General features: G+C 35.8%; 1 pseudogene; it reads right to left on the bottom strand.

The window, feature by feature from the left end:
- Positions 1–7,410: 7,410 nt before the first annotated feature.
- LOC114508015 lies at positions 7,411–7,686 on the bottom strand (annotated as a pseudogene).
- Between the last annotated feature and the right edge of the window lie 7,186 nt (positions 7,687–14,872).

Genomic DNA, 14,872 nt, shown 5'->3' on the forward strand with positions numbered 1-14,872 from the left:
TTTCTTGCTCTTTCTCTTCTCCTCCTGACACTCCTATGAGTCAGATGTTGGTATGTTTGAAGTTGTCCCAGAGGTTCCTTAGCCTAGCCTTATTTTTTTTAATTCTTTTTTCTTCTTGCTCTTCTGATTGAATGTGTTTTTTCTTCCTTATGTTTCAAATCATTGATTTGATTCTTGGCTTCATTCATTCCACTGTTGATTCTGTATAAATTCTTCTTTATTTTGCTTACTGTAACCTTCATTTCTGCCTGGGTCTGTTTTGTGCTGTTGAAATATCCAATGAGTTCCTTGAGCATTCTAATAACCAGTGTTTTGAATTATGCATCTGACAGATTGCTTATCTTCATTTTGGTTAGTTCTTTTTCTGGAGTTTTGTTCTATTCTTTTATTTGGGCTATATTTCTTTGTCTCCTCATTTTGGCAGCTTCCCTGTGTTTTTTTCTATGTATTAGGTATAGCTGTCTTAACTCCCTGCCTTAGTGGCATGGCCTATTGCAGAAAAGCACACCAGTAAGCTGGATGGAATGGAGCCTTAAGTAATCATCAGGGTGGGACAACCCATGTGAACCAGATTGATGGAGTCTCTGATATGATGTAGCTGCTCTGTGACAGTGTGGGGGAGGGTTTAGAATGGGGACAATGCCACAGCTTGGCCTCTGAAATTTTGACTGGGAGGACGCTGTCATCCTGATGCCAGATACTTCAGTTTCTCCCATATGTCATTAGTGGCCTTCTGGCTGCTACCCTGGTGCTAGAGCCCAGAGGGAGTGAGTCTGCATAAATCCTAAGTCTGTTGCAGGCCCTTTAAGAGGACACTCATGAGAATCCCACAGTTTCTTCCACCCACCCAACCCCCAGTGGTTTTCACCGCCAGAAGTGAAAACCATAGGGACTTATCTTCCTGGCACTGGAACTCTAGGCTGGGTGGTTTGGTGTGGGGCTGGGATCCCTCACTCTCTACGTATCCCTCCCAATTTTTATCCACCACATGTGGGTGTGGAACTTCCTGTTTTACATCTCTGCCTCTCCTACACATCTGGATGGATGTGATTTCTTTAATTCCTTGGTTGTCAGACTTCCATACAGCTCAATTTTCTGATGATTCTGGGTGATAGTTGTTTTATAGTTCAACTGTAATTTTTGCTGAGGTTGTGCAAAGAGGCAAGCCATGTTTACCTATATATCCACCTTCCATAAGTTTTTTTTCTTTTTTGCTTGATCCCTCCACTGGCCAACCATGCCTCAGAGCTGTCATTCAGCTATCTATGAGTCTGTCTCTATTTTGCTCGTTAGTTTAGTTTCTTCATTAGATTCCACATATGAATGAAATCTTATGGTACTTGTTTTTCTCTGACTGGCTTATTTCAATCAGCATAATGTTCTCTAGGCTCATCCATGCTGTCACAAAGGGTAAAATTTTCTTTCTTTCTTTTTATTTTTGTACAGCTGAGTAGTGTTCCATTGTGTAAATGTACCATAGCTATTTTACCCACTCATCTACTGATGGACACTTGGGCTACTTCCAAACTTTGGCTATTGTAAATAATGCTGCAATGAACATAAGGGTGTATATATTTCGCTTTTGGAAATGTATCCCAAGGAGCCCAATACTAATTTGAAAGAATATATGCAACCTAATATGTTTCTAACAGTGATATTTTATTTGTAAATCTGTGTAGGTGTTAAAACATACATAAAACTATTCTTCTGTTCAATTAGTACCAAAAATAGTAGAAACCAAAATGAAAAGAATCCGTGCTGCAGGAATTCAAAATGAAAACTATGAGAAAAAATGTTACCTTATGATTACATATTAAAAAGTCATATAAAAAGATGCTCAACATTGCTAATCATCAAAGAAATGCAAATCAAAACAACAATAAGATATCACCTCATACCTGTCAGAATGGCTACTATCAAAAAGTCAACAAATAACAAGTGTTGGTGAGGATATGGAGAAAAGGGAACCCTTTTACACTATTGGTAGGAAAGGGTTCCCTTAAATTGGTGCAGCCACTGTGGAAAACAGTGTTTCCTCAAAAAATTAAAAAATAGAACTGCCGTATGTCCCAGGAATTAAAAGGCCAGGGAAATGAAAGGACCATTTATATGGATATTGCAGCCAACAAAAAATTTGACAGGAGTGATGATGGAGAGCCTGGCAGTGATCAAAAGAGTGAACAGTCCTCATCTAATTGGATAAGAGGGGATGAGCTGACGTTGGGGGTTACAGATGACTGCACCAAAGACATGAAGTGCAGTCTCAGGTTGGAAAGCAGAGTGCTTTCAGAGAAAAAGACAATGGCTGAAAGTGACAAAGAGGAGCAAGGAGCAGATCTACCTCTTCTCTGGGCCCATTTTAGGAAGAGAGTGTAAAAGAAATTAGCCATTGTTTGAGAAGGCTATATATAAATAAGGAAGTCTTCAGGGAAAAAAACATGTTTTCATGAAAGCATTAAGGTGAAGTGAGAGTTCACAAGAGTTATTGAGGTTATAGAAAATATTGTTAATAACCTACCATGCATTTCAATGGGCATGATGAGGAGAGATGGGAAGAGTGGGATATGGACTCAGAAAAGGCACTAGGCCTTTATACAGTTTATAACCCAGATAATCTAGGGATCTGGGGTTTCTGCAGATGGTTGAAATCAACAGATATAAGAGGATTAATGAGTTTAGTCTTAATATTTCCAAGGCTGTGAGTAGAAGGAATGGATAGGAGGGAGATCTGATGAGTAATATGACCAGTTCTGGGCTCCCACTTTTCCTCTGCCATGGCAGCATGGATTTCTGAAGATTAGAGTCTTACTCCAAGCACAACATATCCCTTCTGACTTGTATGGAAGAAGGCCTCCAGTTTGGCATTGAAGCAGTCCTGCCTTGGGCACAGGGCATCCACCATCCTTTGACCACTGTCAATTGGAAACTACAGAGGAGAGGTCTTCCTTCAAGCACACAGGCTCATTCTTGATTTGTCCTTTGCACATGCCCATGCAAAGAATGCAACCCTCACAGAAGAACCAGGAACTTGTTTGTTTTATGAATTAATAACCTTTCTCTTTTCTCTGTTTCATGCAGTTACTGTTTTCATATGCAAAAGTCTGGAAAGTTGGGCAGCAGCTTTCTTTTGTTCACATTCCTTGGAGATCTTCATTATAGCTATAGGACAGTATACTACAATGAAACTATGATGGAATGAAAATTTGGAGTATCTTATAGAATCTATTACAACAGGATTTTTTACAATGTCAATGAGTTTTGAATGAACCTTTAATAAATATGAATTCAATTTTCACTTTTGAAATTGGTATTAGTACCCATCATATACTAGTCACCGGACCACAAGCTGGGATATACTCAAAGAACTCTCAGTCTAATTAGAGAGATTTTACTTTAAAAGACAATATAATTTCCCCTATGACACAATGGAGAAATGTACAAGAGTCTATGAGGGCAGAGAAATAAGAGAGGTAACTCAGTATGAGATGCTTTAGGTAAATCTATAACAATGGTTATCACACTATTTTCTGCTCCAACTCATTTGAAGGATGCATCATGTTCTCTTCCTATTGCAGTAGCTTTCTATTACAATGGTTCTCAGGAAAATGTGTGTAGAATGGTTGTGTCATCCTATAGGCAATGATTCAGGATATCCAAATGGAGAGGGGCACAGATAGTTAGAAAAGCTTCTATCTCTCAGATGATTAGTCTCTTCTGGAGACAGTTTTGTCTCACCCTGTTAGAATACTTCATTGTAGGATAAGTAGTTTTAGTTAGAATTGGAGAATTGCATTTGGGGGTATGGTCTGGGGAAAAATAGGAAAAGCTGAGGGGGGTACATGGATTAGGGGGGAGCTATGGCAAGAGGTAAAAGGAAAGAAATAGAGGCTAAACATAATGACTTAAATTGTATTAGTAAGAAGGTTTTGATTTGTTTTTCTGAAGGTACAGAAACTATTGATAATTTTAAAGCAATGGCATGATATAGTCAGGTGTAAGTTTTCAAAAGCACATTCTAGTCATAAAAAATGAATTGGAGAATGACTGGTGATTGGAAGGCTAGTTGAAGAAATTGCCAGTTCAAGCAAGCAGTAATGAAGGAGGACTGATCCAAGGCAGTAGTAACAGAGATGAAAAGGAAGGAATGGATTTGAAAGCATATAGGAAGGAGGTTAGGGTCTTGGTGAATTGGATGTGTGGTCAATGAAGAGAGACAGGGCAAATTAGTATGTTTTGAAAGTCTACTGTATATTTCATAGTAGGTACTTTTATATACATTAAGATTTACTTTCACAAATCTGAGAACTTAGTGCTACCCCATTTTGACAGAAGAGAGACTTGGAGGTCAAAAAATACTTTTTTATATGCCTAAAATAACCAATTAAATAGTAGAAGAGCTAGAGTTAATGCTTGGTTGGTTTGGATTCAAAACACATGCTTTTCCCATACCATAATTTCTCCAATATTACAAGAGTAACAGCAGGACTATAAGATTTCTGGTTTGACCAGTGAGATAAATGATAAGACCATTAATTAAAGTATGCAATACTGGGTGGAGGTAAGAGATGATGTATGCAGTTTTGCATACAACAATTTTGAGGTATCTGTGACTTATCTCATTAGATATATACAAAAGGCATTGGTATGTGCCACTCCAAGTATCAAAAGATACATACTCTAGATATAGATCTATAGTAAGAATCATTCATTTTAGGTTTCATTAGGGAGTGAAATGATAAGAGAAAAAGATCTAGACAGAAATTTGGAGAATAACAATTGCTGACAGAGGCAAAATAACCCATAAAGGAGACCAAGACTAATTAAAGAGGCAGAAGGACAAAATAAATGATTTTCACAATTAGTAATAGATCATAGAGTTTCTGGAGGATTTAGTAGTTGACAGGGGAAAAAGGAAGCAGTATGTTCAAAAACTGTTAGAATTGATACACTTTCCTTGGCACTGGAAATTAGGTCATAGAGACCCTGGTAAGAAGCAGCTCATTGGAATGGTGGAGGCAAAAAAGAGTATTGGAATTTAGTAGTACTACTCTTTCAAAAAGAATAAGCACAGCTCAAAGAACAATTGGATGATATATACCACATTTTTGGACCAGAAGACGCACCTGGGTTTCAGAGGAGGAAAATAGGGAAAAAATTTTGAAGCAAAAAATGGTAAAATATTTAATAACATAAACAACACAATATTTCACCAATGTAAATGTGAACAGAACTCAGTGGCAGCATTAACAACCATGATTCCTCCCAAATTTGATATGTGGGAGGAAAGTGTGTCTTATAGTCTGAAAAATACAGTAGGTATGTGGTGTCTTTGTATGTCATAGTGGGACCACACATCAGAGATGACATTTCCATAATATTTAACTAAATATGTTCCAAAAAACAGGAAAAAAAGAGATACCCAACAGAAAAATGGTAAAAGAGCAGGAGACAATTCATAAAAGAAGAAATACAAATTGAAATGTAAGGAAACCATGCTTAATCTTATTAGTAAGAAAAATATTGCAAGTAGTCTGTAAATTTCTCATTGTTGGTGAAAAAAATAACACAACATTGGCATGCAAGTTTGTATAACTTTCCTGAAGGGAAGTTGGGCAATATGTATGGTAACATAAATTTCCAAATGTAAATTTACATTGATCCAGATATTTAATTTTTATGGATTAAAAAATATATAAACACATACACATAATTGTTAACAAATATCTAGCTATGAAATTTTAGCTATTGTATGCTATTTATATTAGCAAAACTATTATAACTAGAATATGACTTTTACATGCTAAGAATGTTATTATTAATGCTGATAAATCAATGCTGATTTTATAGTGCTAATACATTAATGGATCTAGACATTGATCATCGATGGCTGCTAACATCAGAAAAAACAGACAATCCTGATTTTATGTTGTATTACCTGAGGGCAGCACAACCATACCACCTATGAAATATTATTGCCAAAACATGAAACCTGAATCTGAGCAAAATTCTAGCTCCAGAAACCTATTTCTAGGAAATACAGTTGATAGAAGAACATGTTAAATGGCACCCCTGATAATGCAATCAGCAAAATGCAGAGCATGAGAAATTCTAAAGATTCATTGACTTATTTATTCATTTTATTTTTCCTGCAAATAAACTGCAAGGATATAAAAAACAGATGAAGAAGAATCTGTTGATGGAAGACTTTTTGACCATTTGCTGTGTATGGATCTTATATGGATATTAAGTTGAACAATTCGGAGGAAAAGAGAGGGAAAAAGGGAAAGAAAGAGAAAAAGGGAAAGAGAGGGAGAAAATATAAGACTTTTAAGTGCTGATTAGATATTTGACATTTGATGATCAGAAATAATTATTTTAAATTTTTTGAGGTGTGATAATGGTATTGTGGTTATGTTAAAAAGATGCCTATACTTTAAAGGTTGACTGAGGAATGGGTGAGTGTACAGATGAAGTAAGACTGACGATGAGTTGATAATTGTTAAAATTTGAGTCACAGGTGATTCATTATACCAACTTTAACAACAACAACAACCATTAACGTTTAACAATTTGATTAAATAATTTATGGTGCATCCATGAGATGAAACAATATGCAGCCATTAAAGTGTTCTTTATATTATATATTATGTAGAGTGTTCAAAAATATTTAGGCATTCAAATGTTCATAAAATATTAACAAATGTAAAAAGGTTACAAAGCAGCATGTAGAGACTTATCCCATTTAAATGCATAGAAAGAAAATGAAGACTCCCAAATTATCAGTAATTATCTCTGGGGGAAAAAAAGCTTGATTATAAGGGGAAAGTCATATGGAGGTAAATATAGAAACATGGGACATTTCATACATTAATATTTGGATAGGGAACTTAAATATTACTTACAGTTAACTTTTATCAAGGACTTACTACTAATCAGACAATGTGCTAGCACTTTGAACTAGCACACAAACTTATGAAGCATCTAGGAGATGAATATTCTTATTTTTATCTTTTCCTTGACTGGTACATTTATTTAAAATATAGACTAATGGTTCCTGTGCTTAAATGTTGTTGCACTTGTGTGCTGGTTTCCATAAAACATAACTAATCATCATGAGCTCTTCAACGAATACATTCCAGACAGAAGGAAAAAAGGCCAACAGAAATGACTGACAAGACAGGGCTACTGCAGACGTAATTCTCTTATATAATACTTGCTAGAAAATAGAATTTGACATTATTTACAATTACAGCCACATTCATGGAGGCTGAATATCACAAGCATAAGAAATGTTTTTTCATACTTCCCAAATAGTTTTCTATTTTGGCTATGAAGGTCCGTTACCACAACCAAACTTGTTCTTAACAGGCAGAAGTTTTATGTCCATTCAATGAAAGGGTTTCTTACATCTTTCTGGGCCTATTCATTTGCAGATTCTTTTGCAGAGTAGAAACTGTAACCAGGTTGTTCGTGTCATGCATTCACATGTGATGTCCAATCTTTATATGCTGTCCAATTTCTTTAAGATAAAAGGAGTGACTCACAGCAGGGCCACATAGATGAGGAAGTTCCGTATGGAGGAAATCACATCCTCGCGCATCTTTCCTTTCTCCTCCTCGGGGTCCAGCTTCCGCACGAGGCCCTTCATAGGAAGAAACATCGCAGTGCTGCCTCACCAGCTTCCAGCTGCCGCACTCTTCTTATTTCTAAGAGAAGCTAAGGAAAGTACAGAAAGTTTAAGACACTTGCCTAAATTAACTAGCTAGAAAGCAAGCCAGGATTCAAACCTTCATGCCTACTTAACAACTTCCTCTTGAGAAAAAGTCAGAAAAGTCCTAGAGGGAAGAATAAAAATAGATGGAGCGAAACCTCTCAGTGTGTGGAAAGAGGGTCACTTCTGCAGTTGAGGGAAGGGCCCTCTTTCAGTGGCTGACAGTTGTCAGATTGGGGTTCCTATCTAACTAGAAAAAAAGTTATTTTGCACATAAAAGGGTTTAATGCAAATATACAATTTTTTCAATTTTTTTTCAATTTTAATAATACATCTATTTAATAATACATCTCTTTCCTTTTGTATAAACTCTATTTCTATATACTAAATACTGACAAATCTTACAGAGATTCTGCATTTTCTATTCTGGAAACAGAAATCATTTCATTGATCTATAATGTGTCTTTTCATGTACAATATCACACTCTACTCATTACTGTGGTTTGTTTTATTCTGCGTGCCCATATTTATCTATAAACCAAATATTAAGCATTTACTATGTGCTTGATCTATTGTTTAAATATTCATGGTGGATGAGATGTATAAGCAGAGCATCCCCAGCCCCCGTGAAGCTCATGAAGTAAAGGGATCAGCAAAATTTTTCCATGATAGTTAGACAGTAAATATTTTACAATATGCAAGCCACTCTGTGTCTGTTGCAAGTACTCAACTTTGTTATTGTAGCTGAAATCAGCCAAACAGTATATAAATGAAGAACTTGGCTGTGTTCTGATACAAATTTATTTACAGGATCAGGCAGTGGGCTGGATTTCACCTGATAATTGTAGTTGTTGACTTCAGTTCTAGACTGGCAATGCCATTCCCTGGATGATAAATTGTTAATGAATAGTGAAAAAATATTTTGGAAGTGACAATGGAAATTTAAGAGCTACAATTTGTTCTTATAGAGCTCTAGTCCCATGTTATTTGAGGTCAAAGTAGAGTGGCATACATTCTTTATTGCCTAGACAGTTAAAATTTATGTCCATTATGCTGGTGTAATAAACAAAGCCCCAACCCTCCCCCCTCCACTTTTTTCCCCTTCTTTCTGAAGTGTTCTAGTTAGGACAGTAAACTGTAGAGCTATCCTAAATTTAGTAGCTAAAACAGTGACCTCCCTCAACAGAAAAAAAGAATCGAATCTCAGGGTAATACTATGGCAGAACGATACAAAGAAGTTTCTTTTTTGGAGGAGGTTCTCTGGAGGGCATATTAGGAAGTGTTGGGAAGGAAGAGAAGGGGAATTCTTACTTAAAGATGTCTTAGTCAGTTTGGGCTGCTATAACAAGTACCGCAGAGTAAGTGGCTTATAAACAGCAGAAATTGATTTCTCACAGTTCTAGAGGCTGGAAGTCCAAGATTAGCATGCCAGTATAGTCAGGTTCTGGTGAGAGACCTCTTTTTGGTTGCAAACTGCTGACTTCTCACTGTGACTTCACATGGTGAAAAGTTCCGGAGCTACTTCTGGGGCCTCTTCTTGCAAGGACACTAATTCCATTCCTGAGGGTGCCACTGTTGTGACCTAATTATCTCCCAAGGCCCCACCTCTAAGCACAGTCACGCTGGGGATACAATTTTCACATTTGTATGAATTTTGGGGAGGACACAAGCATCCAGTCCATTAACAAATGGAATATTGAAAAGGAAGGAAATAGATGGAGGATAGGAAGTAAAGTCACAAGAATAGTAAGGCATTGAGTCTGGGTAGGAAGTTAAAGATACACTAATTTCTTTGATCTATATTATAAATGACATTGATAACTTGTATCTTCCTTTAAAAACTCTAGCCTAAATACTTAGGCTCATCCTTACTATAAAAGAAGACAAGTATTCTTCAGGCAAATTTCACAGAGGCAGTAATAATCTAACAAAAGTGTCTATTCTCAGAATATTTACAATCATACTTGCTAAGTGTAGTTTTTTGTGGGGTTTTTTTTTTTTCAGAAAACAGCTAAAGTTGAGATAAACATTCAAATTCAGAATATAGGGTATAGCATAAATAATGCCCCTTTTTACTACAAAATCTTTTATTACAAAATCATGAGCATGTAATTCTGTAACATAACAATATCACACTGAATCACACCATATGACATTTTAGGTGAAATGTTCAAATTAAAAACTCTAAATATTACACCCATATTATTACTCTACAAACCACATTCAAGCAGCTGTTACTTCTCCTGGACTCTGTATTTAAAGCTATTAAATCTACTCATTATAAGTGTTTCTTGTTGCTTTTTAGGACCAATGTTTTCTCTCTACCTGCTGCCTCTTTTTTTGCCTGCAAGATCAAATATCTCCTTGGTAAAGTTTTTCTCTTGTTCCTTCAGGCAGGATGAATCACTCTACCTTCTGTGCTCCCTTATGACACTACATTTGTACGTATACTTAACAAACAGATTGACACATGCCTGGGTTGTGGGCCAGGTCCCCAGTAGGGGGTACGTGAGAGGCAACCATACATTGATGTTTCTTTCTCCCTCTCTTCCCCTCTCTCTAAAAATAAATAAATAAAATTGCTAAAAAAAAAACCCAACCTTTAAAAAAAAGAGAGAGAAAAAAAGATTGACTGTGAAGAGTATGATGCTCAAGTCTCAAGATGAGCCCTTTCCAAGCCATAGGGAGGACCCTCTCATACATTCATGTGCTTATATATTTTTCTGATATTGGCAAATATAAGATTTTTGGAAAACTGCAACTGGATAAATCACAACTCTTTTCACTCAATTTCTGGGATCTGGCTAAGGAGATATGTTAAGTCTGGAATTAGTAAACTATATTTATGTGCTTCACAGTCCTTTCCAAATAGTTCCGTGTAGAACGAGCTTCCAGCTCCTTCTGTGTAGGCTCACCCCACCATGTGAAATACCCTGGAAGTGCAGGTCAGAAGATACACATGGTTATGCCAGTGCCTTTTGGCCAAGTCTTTGTGTGTGGAAGAGGAAGAAGGATCCATGCAGGGTCTGCCCCAGTGGCAGAGAGCCCCTCACCGGACACCTTCCTCAGTATAGCCTGCATCCAGTGATTGGGGCAGGTGGAGGTCAGTGGCCAGTGCAGGATTCTTTAAAGGGTTAAACAACACGTTGACAGAAGCAAAATGGTAAAATCATGACTGATAGATATGAAAGTGAACATATGTTAAAGAACGTATTTTAGTCATGGTGAGGCAGGGGCTACAATGGATTCAAAGTAAAAGTCAAAACAGCACAAATTAATATGGAATAAAGACTTGTCAATATGACCTGCAAATGGAGACAAAACTAGCTTTTCCACAGGGTGGAGGAAATCAATTAAATCACCTCTGAAGGGGACAGAATGTACAATTTACAAAAATTGCAACACAGCTCGAAGGCAGTGAACAGGATTGGAGTCTGAGAACCTGGAAGAGTATGTACCACAGGTTTTGCACAGCTTTCCCTCTGAACAGACACTCTTTTTGGACATCTCTTATTTGTAAAAGTCAGTTCCATCCTACCTCCTTTATACTTTCCAAAGAATAACAAGTGAAGTTCAGTCAGTGAATTCTATTGGGCTTTCAGCACACACATAGATAGATAAAAATGCTTTTTTAAAATAAACTTTTGAACAGTTACAAATAAAATAATAAGAAAAATTCAACAACCTTGAATAGTTATAAATGACTCCCTATGATTAAAAATCAAACACAATCATTATTCAGTCTAGTATTTGCTGTATAATTCAAACATAAGCTTTCTACTAACACAAATAAAACCTAGGAAGGCTCATTGAACAGTTAAATAGAAAAAAATATTGTGCTCTTATTTGGTGTCTTATAAATATAAATACTGTATTACATATTGACAGAAACAGAAGATATGGAATATAAATATATAATGTATAATAATCTCATCAATATGTTGTTGACCTAGGAAGGAAGATTAGAAATGTATAAAATTATGTCTGACTAAACATCTCTTTAAGGCTCAATTCGTTTGTTTCTTGGAAGAGCATTACAAGTTAACAAATGAGATCAGGTTCTGTTGAATCTTCCATTTCCAAGTTTAATTTTAAAAGAATAAATTTGCCCATAATGAAAGCTTTTAGAAAAATGTAAAGTTTTCTGGAAATATGTGGACTTCAAAATTAAATTTTATAAGGTGGGAAGTTATTTATACTGGATATTTTATTAATATTTTATAATGTTAATGCTTAAATTTTTCAATTCAAATTTTTGAAGGGTGACAATAGATTTTAAATGATTGATGTAATTTTAAAAGATGTGTTTGATATTTTATGGGTGCTATTTACTCTTCACAATCTAGTGGTGTGGTTATTTGTACCATTCTTTCACATTGAATGGAAAAATAGAGTTCTTTGTGTTCAAGCAGATATTTGCAAGTCTCTTCTGAAGGTACAAAATTGCTTTTGGAAAACACTGAGAGAAGACAGGCTGTATTGTTCTTTCTCAGAGGACAAAAGGTAACCAAACAAGTGAACTAGAATATGGTAATTATTGAGAATGTCAATGGTACACTTAAGAAAATTAAGCCACAGAAAAGAAATGCTTTTCTGGGGATGAATTTTCCGGAAAGAAAAATCTATTGAGGGTGGGGCAGCAAATGTTTACTTCTATCTCTTATAAAACAATGCATTAATATAATCTACCAAAGTCTATTTCTTGATTCAGCTTATACAGCATGGACAGCTTTATCAATTACTGGGGAGGTAACGAATAGACACAAAGAAAAGAAACAAAATAAAAGACAGGTAAAATGAAGATAATAAAGGTGTTATTTCCAGAAAAGCTCCACATGCCAGAATTTGATGAAGCAGGAACCTATGCATTTTGTTTAGTTTACAAGGCAGCCTCCAGCGATGAAAAGGAATTAGACTCAGGAAACAAATGTCTTTGGTATTAATTCGTTTATAGTTATCTTTCCCTCAGAAATTCCTTGGAGATAGGATGGATAAGACCTAATCTTTATATTCATGTTTTTATAACTCTAAAATGAGTTTCTCTGCTGCTTTTTGTACACTGACAACTAAAGCCGTAATGATAATACTCAGAATAGTAGATTCTGAAAGAAATACAGTAACAAAGCAAAAACCTTCACCTTAGATTAATATATATATTTTAGTCAGTAATTCTAATGGCTAAGCAATCACATTAGAATTTATAATTGTAGTTTTAGAGTCCGGAACAACTTGCTGGCATATGAAGTACCCTTGCATTTGGCCTCAAATGATACGTTTTTCTTAACGAAGTCTGGCTCCTCACTGGGTTGTAAATATTGTGACGATTTTAAATTGCCCTGATTCATTTTACTTTTCCAATCCTCTTCCTTTTTTCTTTTCTTTTTTTTTTTTTTGGACAACACCAAGTGCTATGTAGGGGCATAGGTTGGCACCCCTAACCTGAGTTGTTCAATAATTAGCTGTATTCTCTTAAGTCACCTAGTTCATGCTATTAATTGTAATTATTAACATGACCCATGATTTAAAAATAAGTATAAAATATGAGGACTAAAATGTATTTTTAGCCTCGAATATGTGTGTATTTAACACAAACACAGTGAATTATCCCTATTCCCTTCAATGTAATCACAAAGCAACTTTGTTATTTGGACTCTCACCACCCCTTTAAATTTATCCAGTAGCACCATGTCCCCCCTTGCACACAGATGGAAAGTTGTGTGGAACTATGATGTGACTTGTGTTTGTTTTTGTAATTAAAATTCCTGTTGTCAGTTTCTCATTTTAATTCCAAAATTAAGCAAACTTGATTTTAAGTAGAAATTTCTTTTTCTCTAGCTGATTTTCTGTCATCCTCCTGTAGACTCTTCTGTACATAACACTGCTTCACTCACTCAAGGAATTGTGGGGGGCATCTCCCTGTGCTGATAACTATGCTAGGCAAAACAGACTCAAATGATCCCTCCTTTCAAGGAGCTTACAGTCTTATAGTCTGGTCAGGAGAAGGAGACAATAAAGAATTAAACACACAAATATAAAGTAATAAATAATTGTCATTAAATACACAAATGAAAGAAACATGAAAAATACACTAATTGATATCTCTGTAGGGACAGCTAAAATTTGATGGAGATCTCTGCAGGTATTCCTGAAGTGGTGATGCTGCTTATTCACCATAGTACAACTTAAACTGGACTCTGAAATGTCACTTTTTTACAGTAGGCTTAGGAATAGCCTGAGTACATCATCTGGAATGAACAGCCTGCTGCAGTAAGTGGTGTTTCTTAGAATCCATGGGACAAAAGCTATGCAGAGTCCTTACCTGCAAAGTGAGGGTCAGTGTCTACCAGTGTGAAGCAGAGACAGTCCACGCTTTACAGCCTGGTCCCAATTGCCCTGTCTGAGGTGACAAACAGTAGGTCTATCCTCTTCCTTCTGGATAATGTATTCTCACCATTGTGAATTGACCAAGACACACACAATGACTGAACTATTGTTAGGACAAAACCCCCTCACTCCAGCTAGCTCTTCTCTAAATCTGGTCCAATTCCTTGTTGCAATATTTACTCTGTTATTAAATAGAAAAGATCTCTCCTGTGCATCTATCCTGTTATAGTTTTAGACCAGTCTATCCTTCCTTGTCTAAAGACAGCATCAAATGTCATTTTAAAGAAACTACTAAGGAATTTTCCTAAAGATATTTCAATATCTATTGTAAAGGGCAAAAACTGCTTATAATTCTACAAATCACAATTTTCCAGCCCAGATCTATTAAATAACTGATTAATCATGTTTGACTCTACACAAAAGTGAGCCATGTAAAGTCTGAATTTTTATATTATTATATTTATGTTCTAGCATCTAGTCAGTACCAAGCTAAAATATTTTATGAAAGCCTGAGCAAAGAAATGAATGAGTTATTCATTAGTTGAAATCCAACCACTTAATAGCTTCATGACAAGGGCTAGTTATTTAACTAGGCAAAGACTTATTTTTGTTATCTATACATTTTCAATACAATACCACCTGCTTGATAAGTTATTATATGAGACATTGTTATTACTCTCATTGTTTTAAGTAAATGTTATGAATCTGATTAGAGGTATATTTGTAAGTAGTGGGTTCTAGTCAGGCAACAAATAATCAGGCTGGGAAAAGCATCAA

The sequence above is a fragment of the Phyllostomus discolor genome, chromosome 10, assembly GCF_004126475.2.
Source record: "Phyllostomus discolor isolate MPI-MPIP mPhyDis1 chromosome 10, mPhyDis1.pri.v3, whole genome shotgun sequence".
Classification (NCBI taxonomy): Eukaryota; Metazoa; Chordata; class Mammalia; order Chiroptera; family Phyllostomidae; genus Phyllostomus; species Phyllostomus discolor.